The sequence below is a fragment of the Hylobates moloch genome, unplaced genomic scaffold (genome assembly GCF_009828535.3).
Source record: "Hylobates moloch isolate HMO894 unplaced genomic scaffold, HMol_V3 SCAFFOLD_13, whole genome shotgun sequence".
In the NCBI taxonomy this organism is placed as follows: Eukaryota; Metazoa; Chordata; class Mammalia; order Primates; family Hylobatidae; genus Hylobates; species Hylobates moloch.
The window spans coordinates 77,259,015-77,280,090 of NW_026652288.1; the positions used below are offsets into that span (position 1 = coordinate 77,259,015).

The following is a 21,076-nucleotide window of genomic DNA, read 5'->3' on the forward strand; positions in this document are numbered from 1 at the left end:
TGTAGATGGTTTTCATTTTCATGATCCAGTGGTTTAGATGTTGAATTACATTCCCAGCAATAATTCAGTAGGAGATACATGTCCCAGCCTTACTGTACCTCAGACTGTTTCAACTTTTTGTTAGTGAATGGCTTGCATAGCAGTCTCCATGTGGATGTTGTGCATGGTTTATTTGGTTGGTATTCAGCATCTTCTACTTTCCTTTAAAAAGGGGGAGAGAGTCTACATTTCACATGAGACTCTACAATGACTATATCTTTCTCTCTCTCTTCACTTGTCTCTAAGGCCTGAGTCACAGTCAGCTCCTGTTCATTGGTTAAGGTCACTGGAAATTGAACTGTAGATGACCACTCTACATGTTTCACCAGATTTGTGTCATCGAATGAGCTACTCTATTAGCATCCTACTTTCAGAATATTCAGATGATGATTGACGTTTCCAAATGCTCCCCTCCCTCTCCCACATGGATACAGAAAAACAAATTCAGAAATCATATATTAAGAATTCACTCAGCACTTATTGTTCTGGTGGCAACACATGATACGTGTGAGGTTGGGTTGGGGGAGCTAGAGATTCAGTAATTCTATATAACCAGGCTTCCTATCAAGCATACACAAATTTTATAACAGTTTCTCTTAGAGAGCATTTCTTCAACTTGACTTCCCTCTTTGGAAAATGTAGAAAAATAAATCTCTTTCTTTTCTCCTCTAGAATGAAAAGAAAGAACTCTTAATTCATTCAGGAGCCTTTCTCTTAATTATTCAAAAGGCTCAAATGCACATCCTTTTACTTTACATTTCCTGGAATTTTTCCTACAATGGATTGGAAGTGGGGGGATGCTATCTGTAGTGACTATAGTAAAGTACCAAGGTCAGTTCTTTAGCTGCTGAGTCGTTTTGGGTCACAGCATCTTGATCCAATTGGTTTCCCTCTTTACATCGTGGGTTTTTTTTAGTGCCTTGCAGGCTTCAACTTCACATATAGAACATGGAATATATAGAATAATATCTTTATAAAGTTATAGTGTACTACAGATTAAGGACTTTAAAAATTTATTCAATAATAACGATAAAATAATATGCATTCCTTGCTTATTGATTCTGAATAATAGTTTGTTCACTTTTCTCATATTTGTTCATATTCACATATGATTAACTTTCTAATTTTCTACTAAGATAATCTATTTCCCTTGCTTTTAAGAGTGCATTTCTAACAATAATTATATTATATAAAATACATTGCATTTAGTGCCAATGCTGCACTTATTCTAAAATAATAAAATGTGCCTGAAAAATTTGTAACAAGAAAGTGACATATCTTCTATCTCACACTGGCCCTGTTTTTAAGATCCAGTTTAGGTTCTTCCCATAGTACAAATGAAGTAAAAATATATATACTTATAACTACATTTATAATACCTAGGAGAATCATATTGCATGAAATAGACTCATAAAATTCAAAGAGCAACTACTCTTATGATTTTTTTTAGCAACAGAAAATTAACTTACCGACAGATAACATAAAATTGGTTTCCAAGCAAGAAAATAGGTGGACCTGGAAAGAATGTAGCTTTAGACTCAAGAATGAGCCAAATATTTCCCAAATATCAAAGCTAGATAGCATAAAATTAGGATTCTTTGGGCTCCATTTACTATTCAATAAAAAAATAGTATCCAAGGAGAATTTATTCTAAGAATATTGGTGATTTCCTAAAGCCAAAAACGAGACTGTTAATGAAAAATGTCAAACTCTGTAAAGTATTTGGAGATTTATTCTGAACCAAATATGAGTGAGCAATGGCCTGTGACACAGTTGTCAGAGATCCTGAGAACATGTTTCCAAGGTGGTCGGGGTACAGCTTAGTTTGATACATTTAAGGGACACATGAGACTTCAATCAAATACACGTAAAATGTACATTGGTTTGGTCCAGAAATGAAAGACAAGTGAAAGCATCTGCTTCCAGGTCATAGGTAGACTCAAAGATTTTCTGATTTGTCATTTGTTGAAAGAATTAAGTTACTCTCTAAAGACTTAAGACTGTCTGGGTTAAGATAAGGAGTTGTGGAGACCAAGGTTTTACTTTACAGGTGAAACCTCCAAGTAGCAGGCTTTGGAGAGAATGGATTGTAAATGTATCATTTCAGACTTGAAGACTCTGTTCTATCCTTAATTACAAAAGGGTGGAGGGTGTAATGAGGCATGTCCAACCCCTTCCTTCCCATCATATCCTGAATTAGTTTTTCGGATTAGCAATGGAATTCCCTTGACAAGAGGAGAGGTGCATTCAGAAGATTGGTAAGGGGGACTTAGAGTTTTATTTTTGGTTTACAGAACTATAGCTGGAAGAAGCTCAGGGAAATCTGAAATTGAGGAAGAGTACAGAAAGTTTCTGACTTTTCCTGAATTTAGTGTTAGTATTTCTTCATGCTTTTCAGTGTCATTTTTTCTCAAAGAAGACCATCATTCTCCACATTGCAAGAGACAATATCTGTAGAATTTAAATCTTATTATTATTTGAACTTTTAGAACTTTTCTACAAGGCAAAGTTGATAATCTTTAATGGAAGATTTCATTTTCTACATGGAAAAATCTCTGAGAAGGGACTCAATGGTCTAGTCTCACGTTTCACTTATTCCCAGGGCAACCGAGTTGTTTAGGAGGGCAGAGCAAAATAAGAAGTCGACAGTGCCATACAGAAATTATTGGATGGAGTAGGAAGAAATGCAATTTAGAGATGAAAAGGAGAGCTACTCTGATTTAATAATAATTATAATAAAGGTAGATTTGAAATATGCACTATCCTGTTGCTCTTGCCAGGAGTATATTTTGATTGAGAGAGCAGCAATAAAGGCAGGCAAACATTAGCTACCAATAAAAATAATAATAATTGAGACTGTTCTGGTACTGCGAAAGATTTGAAAAGGGTAAATATAAAACCATATTGCCCCTGTCTGAAGAAGCCTACTTGGAGTTAAATGACTAAAACACTAACTGTATAGTCAAATTATATGCAAATCATAGTAGGAATACAAATAAATAGTTAAATCTATTTCTGACATGAAAGATGAGGGAAGATGGATTTAAATGTTATAGATAAACCATCAGTTGTAGGATCTCAAAAAGATGTATCTACTGATAATTTGTGACAGCATAAACAATGAGAAGAATGAACAATTGGACTATAGATGTCAAAATATCAAGGCTTCATTTCACCATGGCAAGGAGCTTTACGTGACACTGGAGAAGGCTAAAATTCATAATTTTGTTACTTGTCTATCCATTAGCTAGACCTAAGTCAGAGTTTTTATTATGCTTATTGGTAAGCAACATATCTACTATAATTACAAAATCTCTTTTTGTCTATTTGCCATAGTTTAGGCAATGCTTTATCCTCTCCTTCAGCTCTCAAATATGAGCCAGGTAGTAACTTGTGGTGCAAGGAAAGTACTCTCCTGAGTCTTTATTGGTTAAACACTCATGAAAATATAGCATTTCCTAAATACAGTTAAATTCTGAAAAGTTTGAGATGCCATATACTTACTAAAAGTCTGATAAGATTAATTTTCTTGCTACCTTATGGCTGACTAAATTCACCATGCTATATTAGATGCCTCAGATGTTCTCTGTATTGCATGATATGCTTTCTTCTGATTATCTTTTCTACCTTAGCTCTCATTCTCATAGCCTCCTGTTTTTTGACCTTGTATTAGCATTTTGCCTTTCTCCACAATCTTTCTAGCTTACTCTTGCAAACTTATTTCATAGTTAACACAGACTCCATATTTCATTCTCTTCCCTGAAGTCTCCCTTTGTTCCCTGATATTCACTGAAATCTAGACAGTGTTTTATTTTTGTTTCCAAGTTATGTGAAATGTGACAACAAGGTATCTCATTACCTCAAGCATTTTAGTGTATAATTTCTCTTAAAAAGGATATTGGCGGGTGGATCATGAGGTCAGGAGATTGAGACCATCCCGGCTAACATGGTGAAACCCTGTCTCTACTAAAAAAAAAAAAAAAACCCAAATTAGCCGGGCATGGTGGCAGGTGCCTGTATTCCCAGCTACTGGGGAGGCTGAGGCAGGAGAATGGCATGAACCCAGGATGCAGAGCTTGCAGTGAGCCTAGATCGCACCACTGCACTCCAGCCTGGGCTACAGAGCAAGACTCCGTCTTAAAAAAAGAAAAAAAAAAGGATATTCTCTCATGTAATCAGAATAAAACAAAAATAAAAAATAAAAGTTAACAGTGGTACAATATTACCTTCTGATTCATAGACGCTACTTATGTTTCAACTTTAGGAAAACATGAATCAATGAAAGATTATACATTGCATTTTGTTTTCATACTTCTTTAGTCTACATCAATTGGGAAGAGTTCTTGAGATTTCTTTGTCTTTCATGACTATAAAATATTCAAAGCATATAAGCCAATTATTTTCTAAATGATTCTTAATTTATGTTTATTGAATGTTTTCTCATTATGGTGAAGCATATTTGGCAGAAATTGCACTTTATCAGATGGCCCACAATTTCCGTTTGTCCCACTATTTTGAATGTGTCTCATTACTTTAACATTAATTTGATCACCTGATTAAATCATTCCTGTTTCTCTACCATATAGTTACTAATGTTTTCTTGTAATTAATTAGTGTTATTTGGGAAGGTAAATTGAGACTATGTTAATTTCCCACTCATCATCAAGCTTTCACTGAGTAGTTGTGGCATCTATTGCTGTTACTTGGTTGAATTAGCATCAATACTATGGATGAATTTTTAATTCAATTATTCCTTCTACATATATTAGTAGCCATTGTGATGTGAGAAATAACTTATTCATTTATGTCAATATGAATTTATGATTTCCTATTTTAATTAATGGGATAACATACTACAATATGATTATTTAAGCTGATGTTTAAATTGCCCCAGATTTGGACTCTGGGTTACCTGTTAAACTTTTTTCTGTACCCTTTCAACATGTCCTCATTTTTCTTTGCTTACTTCTGCACTTTGTGGAATAAGAGATACTCCAGTATTATGTTTTAATTTTTTTTCCTAGCCTTGACATTTTCCACTTTTCTAAAGACTCTTATTTGTATAAAAAAAATCTGGTCCATAAGAGTGATCATAACTATTGGATTGTTGATGCTCCTTGGTCCACTTGGTTGACAACAGTGCCGGTGAACACAAACACACACACACTCACAAACACACATGTATATACAGATACCTGTAATAAAAGTCATGAGATCAATAGTATATTTCCAAATCCAATCTAACACACAGCATTAATTCAAGTTTTCTTTCTTTCCACATTTGTAACTCCTCTAACAGTATTCAATAAGTTATCTCAATACTTATTGAATCAATTATTCCTTTATAAGCCAAACTTCTATTGCCATTGTTGCATCCTTTCCTGACTTAGTTCAGGTTTTAATATCCTGCCCTAGCCAGCCACTGTTATCACCACTGTTACCCTGCACTATGCCCTCTTCACTCCTGTATGGACATCAGTAATCTACACCAAGTTATGTGGAACCTCTGTGTCTTCTCTCTGCTCTTTCCTGTATCTCATCCTAGTGGCCACCTGTCCCAATCCTCCCAAAAAACAAAATCAGAAACTCACTTTACTTGGCCTCACTTAATACTCTTTGATAGAATTATGCAAGACAGAAGAGAGGAGGAAAGAAATGGTTACTTTCTACTATTTTTGTTGTTGTTGTTGCTCCTTTGGTGTTTAGAAGTTATAATCTCCTTGGCCAGGCATGGTGGCTCATGTCCATAATCCTAGCACTTTGGGAGGCCAAGGTGTGTGGATCACAAGGTCAGGAGTTTGAGACCAGCCTGGCCAACATGGTGAAACCCCATTTGTACCAAAAATACAAAAATTAGCCCGGCGCGGTGGCGGTCACCTGTAATCCCAGCTACTCGGAAGGCTGAGGCAGGAGAATCGTGTGAACCCGGTAGGCAGAGGTTTCAGTGAGCCGAGATCGTGCCACTGCAGTCTAGCCTGAGCGACAGAGCATGACTCTGTCATAAATAAGTAAATAAATAAATAAATAAAGTCCTTTTTGTGAACACATAGAATTTACAAACTGCCTCCTTGATTTATCAAAATGTAATGTAAATTGATACATGTTTCATGATTTCTGGGTAATCTTAGAACATTGGATTTCTTAAAACACTTTAACTTCCTTTGTTCATCTCTCAAATGGCATGCAATTATGTGTTTTAAGTTCCAGAAGACATTTTATATTACCTATACAGTCTATTCTGTGATTTTCCCACATATTTAGTGCTCTTTATTCTTTCCTACACCCTCAACAACACATCTTTTGATCATTTTCCTTATCCTTGAAAACCATACGTTAGCAATTTTTGATGCAAGTCTATTGTTAATGCAGGCTCTCAGTAATTTTTTGTCAAAAAATTTACTAGATTTAGATTTCTAGCTGTGGCAACTACTTTCGTTCTGTATTTTGAAAAATCTATGTATTTTTACACTGATTAACATTTTTAAGAAAGCCGTCAATATTCACAATTGTTTTTTTAAATACTCTGTCTTTATTTTATAACGTTATTTTAAATGTACTTTAATGTAAATTTTTAAATATTCGTCATGAGACTTTGAACCTTTATTGAATTAAACATGTTAAACTATGTCTTGCAGTGTTCAAAACATTGTGTTGGGTGATAATGGAAACATATAGCTCAATAACACACAGTCCCTGACCTCAAGGGCTTACAATGTTGTGGAGAAAATAAGGCATAAACACAAGTGCAGTGTAAAAATTTTTAGAGAGATACAGAATATTATAAGTGCCACAATCAGAATGGAACAAATCAAATGTAGATATAGGAGACCTTAGTGAGTCATAACAGATAAAATTATTTTCAAATGTTTACATACATTTATTTTTTTTGATCTTTCAAAGTGGTTTTTTTCATGACTAGAAATATCACACAATGAGTATTTTATTGTTGTTGTTTTTAATGTTGTTGTAGTTTCCAGCAAAATAATTTGTGTATAAATTTTCACTATGCCTTCTATTTTAATATTTTGCAAGCTTTACTCTTTGAAGTTCAAAATTGTATTAACATAGCTACAGTTTTTTTAATCTAAATCAACTCAAAATTTATATTCTAGGAACTTATAAGAATCTAATAATTCATTTAAAATGGGGCTAAAAAAAGAGAAAGAAGAGCATATTTTCAAAATAGATAATAAACTATAAGTAAACCTATTATAGGAATAAAAAATGCAATTCAACATTTTCATTAAAGCGTGATATTTTTCTATGAAATAAAAAGAATCAATAAAAAGCAGGAGACTCAATATAACCTAAATTAATAAGAATATCTTTTGTGAAGCTAATTTTACTTACTTGACAATGTCAGTATGTCAAATGTTATTGAGCATATATATGACATATGTATATGTGTATACACACGCACACACACACACACACACACACACACATCTCCTAAGGTATGTGAATCCCATTTTTATTAAGCTTTTAAAAATATTTTTCTTAAAGACAGAGAAGAAAACAAAATACAGACACCCAACATGTGGTAATTATGTCTAGAGTTCAAAATATTACTAGCGCTACCAAAAAAAATGAAGTCACCTATAATCAGAAGAAAATAAGTCAATAGAAACAGATTCACATCTATCAAGTGATAAAATTAGTAGACAATGACATTAAAAAAGCTATTGTGTATATGCTTAATATGCCAAAACACTTAAAGGAAGTATGCATATAAATAAATATAAATAAATAAATAGATACATACAGCAATGAAAAATATAAATTTTAATGATAAAAAGTAAAAATATTAAATAGAAGTGAAGCAGAGTATATACTGTAGAAGAAAAGAGAAGTGAACTTGAAGACAAAGCAATAAAAATATGCAAACTGAAATTCAGAGAGAAACAAACCAGCATAAAATCTGAGACAATGTCAATTCTTCTGACATATATTTGGAGCACCAGAGGAGGAAAGACTAAAGGTGTCAGAAAAATTTAAAAATAAATTATGACCAATTTATTTCTAAAATATAGAAAAACTATAGCCATATATACTCAGGGCCTATTATATAGTAAATCATGCCTGGCTATCAACAAGACAAAAATGTAAAAGAAAATGCAAAAATTTATGAAGGAGGGTAAAAGGCAAAGCAAAACAAAAAAAAAAACAAACAAAAAACAGAAAAAAAAACATAGTATGAAAAGACAAGTAAGCATTAGTTTTATATTTATATTAGACACACAATAATACCAAACTATAATTAGTATATTCAGACATCTAATGAAAATAGTAGACAAAATTCAAGGACATACAATGTAAGCTGACACATGAAAACTCTAAGAAATTAAATAAAATGTTAGACAAACTGAATTCAACAATGCATTGAAACAATCATACAGCATATGCAAGCAGGGTTTATCCTTAGGATGCAAGGGTGATCAACAATTGTGAATGTGTTAATCCCTTTGCATTCCCATAAAGAAATATCTGAGGCTGAGTAATTTTTAAAGAAAATAGGTTTATTTTGGCTTATGGTTCTACAGGCCAAACAGAAAACATAGCACCAGAATTTACTCCTGGTGAGGGCCTCAGGAAGCTTCCAGTCATGGTGGAAGGGGAAGGGGGAGCAGGTGCCTCACATGGCAAGAGGGGGAACCAGAGAGAGAAAAAAGGGAGATGCCACCATTTTTTAAATAACCAAATCTCACTGTGAGCTCAGAGCCAGAACTCATTATGGAGAGGAGATCACCAAGCCATTTATGAAGAATATGGCCCCATTACCCAACAGAAAGGAACCAAATGTCTTGAGGGAAAAGACCCAGAGTGGGAAGCATTCATCACCTGCTAAACTAAGAAACAGGCTCTACAGGAGAAATCTAAGACTTACTGGCCTTAAAGAGGAGGTAGAGAAAGACATAGGATTAAAAAATTTTATTCAGAGGGATAATAACTTCACAAACCTAGTGAAATATATCAATACTCAAATACAAGAAAGTTATAGAACAACAAGCAGATTTAAGCCAATAAAGAATACCTGAAGGCACTTAATAATCAAACTCCCAAAATTCAAGGATAAAGAAAGAATCCTAAAAGCAGTAACAGAAAAGAAACAAATAAGATACAATGGAGCTCCAATGTGTCTGGCTGCAAACTTTTCAGTGGAAACCTTACAGACCAGGAGAGAGTTGCATTACATATTTAAAGTGCTGAAGGAAAAAATACCCTAGGATAGTGTATCTTGAAAAAATATCCTTCATACATAAAGGAAAATAAGACTTTCCCAGGCAAACAAAATATGAAGGATTTCATCAACACCAGACTTTTCCTACAAGAAATGTTAAAGGGAATACTTCAATCAGAAAGAAAAAGATATTAATGAGCAATAAAAAATCATCTGAAGATACAAATCTCACTGGTAATAGTAAGTACACAAAAAACACAGAATATTATAACACTGTAACTTCATGTGTAAACTGCTCTTATTCTGAGTAGAAAGAATACATGATGAAGCAATAAAAAGTAATAAGTACAACAACTTTTCAAGACAGGGTTAGCACAATAAGATATAAATAGAACCAAAAGTTAAAAATCATAGGGACAAAGATAAAGCATGGAGTTTTTATTGGCTTACTTTTTGGTTGTTTATGCAAACAGTGTTAAGTTGTTATCAAGTTAAGATAATAGGTTATAAGGTAGTATTTCCAAGCCTCATAGTAACATCAAACCAAAACACATAAATGGATATGCAAAGAATAAAAAGAAAGAAACTAATATCACCAGAGAAATGTACCTTCACTAAAGGAAGACAGGAGGGGAAGAAAGAAGGAAGAGAAGATAACAAAGTAAACATTATATAAATGACAAAATAGCAGGAGTAAGATTTTACTTATCAATAATAACATTAAATGTAAATGGACTAAACTCTCCAATCAAAAGACATAGAGTGGCTGAATGAATAAAAACCAGCACCCATTAGTCTGTTGCTTACAAGAAACATTACTGACCTGTAAAGACACACAGAGAATGAAAATAAAGAGCTAGAAAAAATATATCCCATGCCAATGGAAATTTAAAAAGAGAAGGACTCACTATTCTTCTATCAGACAAAATAGAGTTCAAGACAAAAACTATAAGAAGAGACACAGAAGGTTACTATATAAAGATAAAGGGGTCAATACAGTAAGAGGGTATAACAATTTTAAATATATATGCACCCAAAACTGGTGCACACAGATATATAAAGCAAATATTATTAAAGCTAAAGAGAGATACAGGCTCTGATATAATAATAGCTGAAGAGTTCAGCACCCCACTTTCAGCATTGGACAGATCGTCCAAATATTAGCCTTAATTGGCTCTATGGACCAAATAGATCTGTTAGATATTTACAAAACATTTTATTCAAGAGCTGCAGAAAACACATTCTTTTACCCAGCACATGGATAATCCTCAAGGATAGACCATATGTTTGGTCCCAAAACAAATCTAAAAACATGCAGAAACATTGAAATATCAAACAACTTCTCAAACACAGTGGAATAAAACTAGAAATTAATAAGAAGAGAAATTTTGAAAACTATACAAAAACATAGATATTAAACAATGTGCTCCTCAATGAACAGTTGTTCAATGAAGAAATTAAGAAGAAATTGAAAAATTTATTGAACCAAATGATAACAGAAACACAACATACCCAAAACCTGTGGGATACAGCAACAACAGTACTGAGAGGAAAGTTTATAGCTATAAGTCCCTCCATTGAAACAAACAAAAAAAGTTTAAATAAACAATCTAATGAGGCTTTCAATAAAATAGAAAAGCAAGAGCAACCCAAACCCCAAATCACTATAAGAAACTAAAAGGAAAAAAAAAGAGAAAAGACACAAATAAATAAAATGAGAAGTGAAAAAGGAGGGATTACAACTGACATTGCAGAAATTCAAAGGATCATTAGTGGTCACTATGAGCAACTATATGTTAATTAGTTGAAAAATCTAGAAAAAATATACAAATTTCTAGACACACACAAACTACCAAGATTAAACCAGGACCAGGAAGAAATCTAAAACCTGAACAGATCAATATCAAGTAATGTGATTGACATCATAATAAAGTGTCTCCCCTAAATAAAAGCCTGGAACCCAATGACTTCACTGCTGAATTCTACCAAACATCTAATGAAAAACTAATACTAATCCTACTCAAACTATTCCAAAAAATATGAGTGGAGGAAACACTTCCAAACTTAATTTATGAGGCCAGTATTACCCCAATACCAAAACCAGACAAAGACATGTCAAGAAAAGGAAACCACAGGTCAATATCTCTGATGAATAGTGAATAAAAAATTCTCCAGAAAATTCAACAATGTATTAGAAAGATTATTTATCATGACAAAGTGAGATTTATCCCTGAGATGCATGGATGATTCAACATGTGCAAATAAACAATGTGATATATCATATCAACAGAGTGAAGGATAACAACCATATGATTATTGCGACTGATGCTGAATAAGCATTTGATAAAATTCAACATTTGTTCATGATAAAAACTCTCAAAAACCTGGGGATAGAATGAACACAACTAAGCACAATAAAGGACATATATGACATTCTGACATCGAGTACCATACTGAATTGGAAGAGACTGAAAAGCTTTCCTCCAAGATATGCTTATCTCCAAAATGTAATCCCATTTATAGCTGGGCATGGTGGCTCATGTCTATAATCCCAGCACTTTGGGAGGCTGAGGCGGGTGGATCACATGAGGTCAGGAGTTTAACACCAGTCTGGCCAACATGGAAAACCCCTGTCTGTACTAAAAATACCAAAAAAAAAAAAAATTAGCCAGGTGTTGTGGCACACACCTTTAATCCCAGCTACTGGGGAGGCTGAGGCAGGAGAATAACTTGAACAAAGGGAGCAGAGGTTGCGGTGAGCAGAGATCATGGCACTGCACATCAGCCTGGGTGACAGAGTGGGACTTCATCTCAAAAAAAACAAACAAGAAAAGTAATCCCAGTTATAATAGCCACTCGTAAAATTAGATACCTAGGAATTAATTTCACCAAGGAAGTAAAAGATCTGTATAGTAAAAACTAGAAGACACTAATGAATGAAATTGAAGTGGGCACCAAAAAATAGAAAAATATTCCAAGTTCATGGACTGGAAGAATCAATGTCATTAAAATGTACATGTTACCCAAAGAAATTAACAAATTCAATGCAATACCTATCAGTATACCAATAGCATCCTACATAGACATAGAAAAAAAATTCTAAAATTTATATGGACCCACAAAAGGCCCAGAGTAGCCAACAATATCCTAAGCAAAAAACAAACAAACAAACAAACAAACAAAACTGTAGTAATCACATGACCTGATTTCAAATTATATTACAGAGCTGTAATAACCAAAATAGCATGGTATTGGCATAAAAACAGACACATATACCAATGGAACAGAATAATGAACCCAGAAACAAACCCATACACCTACAGTGAACTCATTTTCCAAAAAAAGGTGCAAAGAACATACACTGAGAAAAAGTTTCTTCAGTAAATGGTGCCAGGAAAACTGAATAGCCATATGCCCAAGAATGAAACTAGACCTGTATCTCTCACCATATATAAAAATCAAATCAAAATGTCTGAAAGATGTAAATCTAAAGCCTCAAATCTTGAAATTTTACAAGAAAATTTGGGAAAAACCTCCAGGACATTGGTCTAGGCAAACCTTTTTCAAGCAATACTCTGCAAATTAGCCAACCAAAACAAAAATGGACAAATGGGGTCACATCAAGTTAAAAAAGCTTCTGTACAACAAAGGAAACAATCAACAAATTGGCAAGGCAAGCCACGGAATGGAATGGAAGAAGATATTTGCAAACTACCTATCTGACAATGAATTAATAACCAGAATATATAAGGAGCTCAAAAAACTCTATAGAAAAAAATCTAATAATCTGATCAAAAACGGGCAAAAGATCTTAAAGGATATGTCTCAAAAGAAGACACAAATGGCAAACAGGCATACAAAAAGGTGCTCAAAATCACTGATCAGAGAAATGTAAATCAAAACCACAATGAGATATTATTTCACTTCAGTTAAGATAACTTTTATTCAAAAGACAGGCAATAACAAATGGTAGAGAGGATGTGGAGAAAAGAGAACCATCATACGCTGTTGGTCATAATATAAATTAGAACAACCACTATGGAGAATAGTTTAGAGGTTCCTCAAAAAACTAAAAATTGTGCTACTATATGATTTAGCAAACCCACTGCTCAAAATATTTTAAAAAATCAGTATAATAATTTATATATCCAAAAGAAAGGTAATCAGTGTATCAAAGTGATATCTGTTTGTCTATATTTGTTTGCAGCACTGTTTACAACAGCTAAGATTTGGAAACCTAAGTGCCTATCATCAACTGATGAATGGACAAAGAAAATGTGTCACATATACACGTGGAGTTCTATTCAGCCATTTAAAAAAATACTAGTTATTTGCAACAGCATGAATGAAACTGGGGATCATTATGTTGAGTTAAATATGCCTGGCACAGAAAGAAAAACATTGCATGTTTTCACTTATTTGTGGAATATGAAAATTAAAACAATTGAACTGATGGTCATAAAGAGTAGTAGGGTGGTTACCAGAGGCTTGGAAGTGTACTAGGGGTCTGGGTGGGGGATGTAGGGATGGATAATGAGTACAAAATATAGTTAGAAAGAATGAATAAGACCTACTATTTAATAGCACAACAAGGTGTCTATAATCAATAATAATTTTACTGTACATTTTAAAATAACTTAAAGAGTGTAATTGTATTGTTTGTAACTTAAAGGATAAATGCTTGAGGGAATGAATATCCAGTTCCCTGTGATGTGCTTATTTCACATTGCAGGCTGTATCAAAACATCTCATGTACTTCATAAACATATATACCTACTATGTACCCACAAAATTAAGAATAAAAAAGTCTATACTACCCAATGTGATCTGCAAATTTAATGCAATCTTTATCAAAATCCCAATTGCAATTTATACAGAAATAGAAAAAAATTGAAAATCCATGTGAAACTGCAAAAGACCCTCAATAGCCAACAACACATTTCTGAGCAAAAAGAATAAAGCTGGAGGCATAATACTACCTGAGTTTAAAATATATTACAAAGTGACAATAATCAAGACAGTATGACACTTGCATAAGAATAGACACATAGACCAATGGAACAGTATAGAGAGACCAGAAATACACCAAGGCATACATGGTCAACTGGTCTTCGACAAGGTAGCTAAGAATACACAATGGAGAAAATATAGTCTTTTCAACAAATAGTGTTGGAAAAATTGGATATCAACATGCAAAAGAATACAATTGGGCCCTTATCTTACACCATAAATAAAAACGGCCTCAACATGTTTTAAAGACATAAGCCTAAGGCCAGAAACATCACAATTTAAAGAAGAAAACACAGTAGAAAAAGCTTCTCGACATTGGCTTTAGCAGTGATTTCTTGAATATGACATTAAAGGCACAAGCAACAAAAGCAAAAATAAACAAGTGACACTACATACAACAAAAAAGTTTCTACACAGCAATATGCAACTCAATTTTGATACAAAACTGTAGTTAGCATCAGACTCTACAGGTTTAAGGGCAAAGTCCTCTACAGTGTTAAGATGCCAGCCACACTTCACTGGTTCCCAGGCCACCTGCACTTTTGACCAGCTAGCTATAAATTTAGAGATTTCCCATTATGCTCATAGGTTCAATAATTTACTCAATTGACTCACAGAACTCAGGGAAAGTGCTACAATTATGATGACAGCTTTATTATAAAGGACACACATAGAGAGAGGTCTGAAAGAGTCCTCGACACAGACATTTTTATCCTCTCCCTAAGGAATTAGAGTGTATCACCCTTCAGCTATCAATATATTTATCAACCATGGAGCTCGAATGAGCTTTGAGTCCAAGGTTTTTATTAGAATTTCCTTTATAAAAAAATTTTGTATTTTTTGTGGGGACATAGTAGATACATATATATTTATGAGGTACATGAGATATTTTGATACAGTCATGCAATGCATAATAATTACATCATAGAAAATTGAGCATCCATACACTTAATCATTTAACCTTTCTGCTACAAACAATAATCCAATTATATTCTTTTAGTTACTTTGAAATATACAATTAAATTATTAGTGAATATAGTCACCCTTTTGTGCTATCAAATAGTAAATTCATTATTTCTACTTTTTATTGTACCTATTACACATCCCTATTTCCTCCCCACCCCTAACTACACTTTCCAACCTCTGGTAGCCGTGCTTCTACTCTCTATCTTCTTCATTTCAATTGTTTTGATTTTTAGATCTCACAAATAAGTGATAACATATGCTGTTTGTTTTTCTGTACCTGTCTTATTTTGCATAACATAATGACCTCCATTTTCATCCATGTTGTTGCAAATAACTAGATCTCATTCTTTTTTATGGTAGAATATTACCCCATTGTATGTTAAGTACCACATTTTTTTAATCTATTTATCTATTGATGGTCATTTAGGTTGCTTCCATATCTTAGCTATTGTGAACAGTGATGAAATAAACATGGAAGTAGGGATATCTCTTTGATGTACTAATTTCCCTTCTTTTGTGGATATACCCAGTAGTGGGATTGCTGTATCATATGGTAGTTCTATTTTTAGTTTTTGAGGAACTTCCAAACTATTCTTCATAGTGACTTTACTAATTTATATTCCAACCAAGAGTGTATAAGGGTTCTCTTCTCTCCACATCCTCTCCAGCATTTGGTATTGCTTGTCTTCTGAACAAAAGTCATCTTAAATGTAGTGAGATAATATCTATTGTAGTTTTGATTTGCATTTCCCACCAGAGGCCATGCAGCATGGAGAGTCTGCACCTGCATTTCTCTAATGAGCAATGATTTTGAGCGCCATTTTGCCTTTTTGTATGTAATTTGTGTCTTCTTTTGAGAAATATCCTTTAAAATCTTTTGTCTATTTTTGATCAGATTATTAAATGTTTTCCTATAGAGTTGTTTGAGCTCCTTATATGTTCTCGTTATTAATCCAATGTCAGTTATGTAGTTTGCAAATATTTTCATCTATTCTGTGGCTTGCCTCTCCACTTTGTTGATTGTTTCCTTTGTTGTACAGAAGCTTTTTAACTTGATGTGATTTCATTTGTCTATTTTTGCTTTGGTTGCCTGTGCTTTTGGGATATTGCTCAATAAATTTTTGTCTAGCCCAATGTCCTTAAGAGTTTCTTCAGTATTTTCTTGTAGTGATTTCGTAGTTTGATATCTTAGATTTAAGACTCTAAGACATTTCGATTTGACTTTTGTATATGACGAGAGATAGAGGTCAAGTTTCATTATTCCAGATATGAATATCCAGTTTTCCTAACACTATTTATTGAAGAGACTCTCCTTTCTTTAGTGTGTTCTTGTCCTCTTTTTTGAAAATGAACTCACTTTAGGTATATGGATTTGTTTCCGTGTTTTCTATTCCATTCCATTGGTTTATGTGTCTGCCTTTATGCCAGGACCATGCTGTTTTGCTTATTATAGCTCTGTAGTATAATTTGAAGTCAAGCAATGTAATTCTTTCAGTTTTACTTGTTTTGCTCAGGATAACTTTGACTATACTGGTTGTTCCAAATATCATTCTCATTTGTTTCCAGACATTTTTCAATTTCCTTTTTAATTTCTTCACTGATCCAATGGTCATTCAGGAGCATATTTTTAAGTTGTCATGTGTTTGTATAGTTTCCAAAAGTCCTCTCAATGTGGCTTGCCAAGAATCTCGAGTTCTGACCAGTAGGATGGGTGATTCTTTTATGGCTAGCTCTGGTCCAAATGTTCCCTCCAAGCACAGGCACTGGCTAAGCCCAGCATGGCTTTCTTCTCTACTATTGACAGGGCAGCACTGACATCAATGTAATGTTTTCGAGTTACTGTACTCTCCTTCCTCCCAGTGCAGACTCTTCATGCTGCATGGCCCCTGGTGGGAGACGAGGGAATGGTGGCATTAAAAATTCAAAACTATCTTTCTGCCCCTCCTCAATGCCTGTTTCAACAATATGAAATTAAAATCAGGTACTGTGATTACTCACCTGATTTTTTATTCTCATGATGATGCTTTCCATGTGCAGATAGTTCTGTAGGATATAATAAATTCCTCTTCAAAGGTTTTAGCCTGTAAATTCTTAAATACAATCAGTTCGGAGATCCTCTCCAAGGAACCAATGTATCAGTATGTTCACCTTGCCTGTTCTTTGTTCTTCATTTTAAGGTTTAACTTCCTCATTCTCTTCATCTCCTTGCCCCCAGTTTCAGAAAAAAAATCCTCCTATCCTCTATCACTTGCTCTGTCCTGAGTTACCCCCGGTCACCTGCTCCATCCTGAGTCAACCCTGGTCACTTGCTCTGACCTGAATCATACTGAGTCACCTGTTCTGCAAGTGCCCTTCCTGCCGGACTACACACCCTACCTCTCTGACTCGTACCCCTGATCTATTTAAAATAGCCAGTCAGAATTAGCTTAGACTGTGTGGTCCAACCCTAGCCAATAGGGGAACAACACAGCAGTAGAGGCTACCTGTGTCAGGAATAAAAACACCTTTCTCTCTCTTGTTCAGGTGTGCTCTCACCATTGCTCCATCTGTGAGTTGCACCCTTCTATAGAAGTAAAAATTACCTTGCTGAGAAAATTAAATTTATACTCGAGTGCTATTTCTTTTGCGGCACTGAACATTTATTTATAACAGTTGTTAAAATTTGGTATTCCTAAGTGAAGTATGAATATAGTAGCCTTTCATTCCTCCACCTTGCTACACCCTCATTTACTAGGATGTTATTACATAAGCATGTTTAATTAAATCATTGGTCATATAATTAAACTTAATCTCTAATCCCCTTTCCCTTTCCTTAGAGGGTGGCAAGTAAAATAGCCATCTCTCTAAACATGTGCTCGGTCTTGCTGGGGTGTCCTGCCATTATCCTGAGACATTTTGTTAGCATAAACTACCTGAGGACCACCCTGGATCACCTCATTAGCATAAATTATCAGGACAGACCACTTATAACAAACAACTTCTATCACTCAGGAAATTCTAAAGATTTAGGGTTTCCTTACTAAGAACCTGAAATATTTACCAGTTATCTTCCTCATTATGCAACGTGTTTATACAAGAAATGTATGGATGTTTCAGTATTAGAAAATCTACTGATAGGATTCACCGAAATAACAGCTCTAAATAGGAAAATTTATAAAATGATCTTCATAGATTTTTAGATGCTGACAAAGACTTTTATCAGATTCAACACATATTCACTCTAATAACTCCTGGGAAAATAGGAACGGATGGCATATATCCACATAAATATGCACTTATGTGTATGATCTCTAAAATTAACTTGTGATTTTAATCCAATTCCAGTGAGTTTTCACATTGAGCTAGATAAATTGATCTTAAAGTTTATATGGAAAAAAAGTGTCGGGAGGCAGATTCAAGTATCTTTGTGCATACATTTGACTTTTCAAGGCATGTTTTTGTGCCATATATTTAAAAATAAAATTAAAGCAATAAGAATAAAAAGTGGAGAAAACTAGTAGTACAGAAAAGAAACTAAAAACAGTGAGCCTAATAGTATTTCCAATTCTATTATTCCATTTTTATGCTGTTGATAAAGACATACCAGAGACTGGGCAATTTACAAAAGAAAGAGGTTTAATTGGACTTACAGCTCGACGTGGCTGAAGAAGCCTCACGATCATGGTGGAAGGCAAGAAGGAACAAGTCACGTGTTATCTGAATGGCAGCAGGCAAAGAGAGGGCTTGTGCAGGGAAATTTCCTTTTTTTAAAACCATTAGATCTTGAGAGACTTATTTACTATTATGAGAAGAGCATGGGCAAAGACCTGCCCCCATGATTCAATCTTCTCTCACCGGGTCCCTCCCACAGCATGTAGTAATTATGGGATCTACAAGATGAGATTTTGGTGGGGACACAGAGCCAACCCGTATCACCAATGGATATTATATTTATACTGAAGAGAACGAGACAGTTAATGGGAAATAACACATGCATTCAATCTATGACTCTATAACATTGAGCTTGGGTAGGGGCAGCAGGGGCAAATAATTGCAAGCAATGTATATTCTCTTAAGTGGTTTGCTTACCTTAGTGGTATAGGTGAAGCAATTTTTTAAACTATTTTATATGCATTATAGAATTAAACAAATGAATGAATATGTTGATGATGTTATGAACCAGGGTTCTCACTACAAAAGCATAGCAGAAAGAAGGGTAAAGATAAAAAAAGGAAACATTATGAGCTAGATTAGATTTGGAGGTATAGGTAAAGACTCATGCTGTCAAAAATTTACGTATGTTGATTCATATATTTGTATTTACATGTATGTATATGTGCATTGTGTATACATGCATATATTTTTTATATGTATCTATATGTATATACATACAAATTTTCTATATATGTATATATAGATCATATATACATACATATTTTCTATATATACATCATATATACATACATATATTCTATATATACATATATGTATATATATAGGAAATATGTATGTACATATATACATATAGATATACATATATAGAAAATATGTATGTACATATATACATACATATAGAAAATACATATGTACCTATACATACATACAGAAAATATAGCCTGTGGAATCTTGATAAAATCTAAATTCATCATTATGTCAGCATTTCCAAACTTTCATAAGAATATGTCTCTGTATTTATTTCCTCTACCTATATATACACACATATAGAAAATACATATGTATATATACATACATGTAGAAAATATAGCCTGTGGAATCTTGATAAAATCTAAATTCATCATTATGTCAGCATTTCCAAACTTTCATAAGAATATGTCTCTGTATTTATTCCCTCTACCTATAATCTACTTAACCCTCAAAAACTTAACACAGGGTCATTTGTTCAATAAAGTCATTTGCCTTCCTGGGCCCTAGGCAAACAGGGCCTCTTCAATGCTGAATTTCTTCTGAGTGCTTTGTTTCTTTCTATTAGTAATAACACAAAATGAATATAAAATATGATGTCTTTATAGCATACCCCTCCCCCATCCTCTACCAATGCTCTCAAAATGCTCTCAAATTATATTATGTACAAAAATTCCTGAGGCAAAATACCAGACAAAAGGAATCACAGCAACAATACTTTCTGATTTAGTATTTTTAGGTGGGGATCAGAAATATGCACTTTTAGAACTGCCTGTGGGAGTCCCTGATTTTGGTCCACCTAATGCTCAGGAAAAATTTACCTCATATATAAAGTACAAACTTTTTTATCCCTACACTTCTTGAGACTATAAAAGGACGTAATAAATATTTAATACAATTGTTTCCTAAATACAACAGTTTTAACAACAAAGTTTTCTGATTTACAAATATAAAAGCTACAGATGAGTTATTTATTTATTTACAAGAAGGGTACATATTTTTGTCAGTGATAATGTGTTTTTGCCATATATGCACATATAATAATGATATGGGTAGCCTGGGACTAATATGGTCTATTAAATGTGTCACAAAATAGCACACACTCAATATATTCACTCCCAATATGCCTTGTACCTCCAAGTACAAAGAAAGCCTTTGGGAGCAACGTAAGCTCCATTTGTCTGCAGGTTTCCTGGCTTTAGGTAGGGCACTTTTTTTTTTTTATTATTATACTTTAGGTTTTAGGGTACATGTGCACAATGTGCAGGTTTGTTACATATGTATCCATGTGCCATGTTGATTTCCTGCACCCATTAGCTCGTCATTTAGCATTAGGTATATCTCCTAATGCTGTCCCCGCCCCCCCCGCCCCCCCACCCCACAACAGTACCCGGAATGTGATGTTCCCCTTCCTGTGTCCATGAGTTCTCATTGTTCAATTCCCCCCTATGAGTGAGAACATGCGGTGTTTGGTTTTTTGTC

The 21,076-nt window shown here is 33.9% G+C and overlaps 1 protein-coding gene across 1 annotated transcript in view; it reads left to right on the plus strand.

Annotated features, from left to right (window-relative positions):
* The window catches only part of LOC116480096 (phosphoserine aminotransferase-like), a 70,933-nt gene that overhangs the window by 25,517 nt on the left and 24,340 nt on the right, over nt 1-21,076 (plus strand). The window lies entirely within an intron of this gene.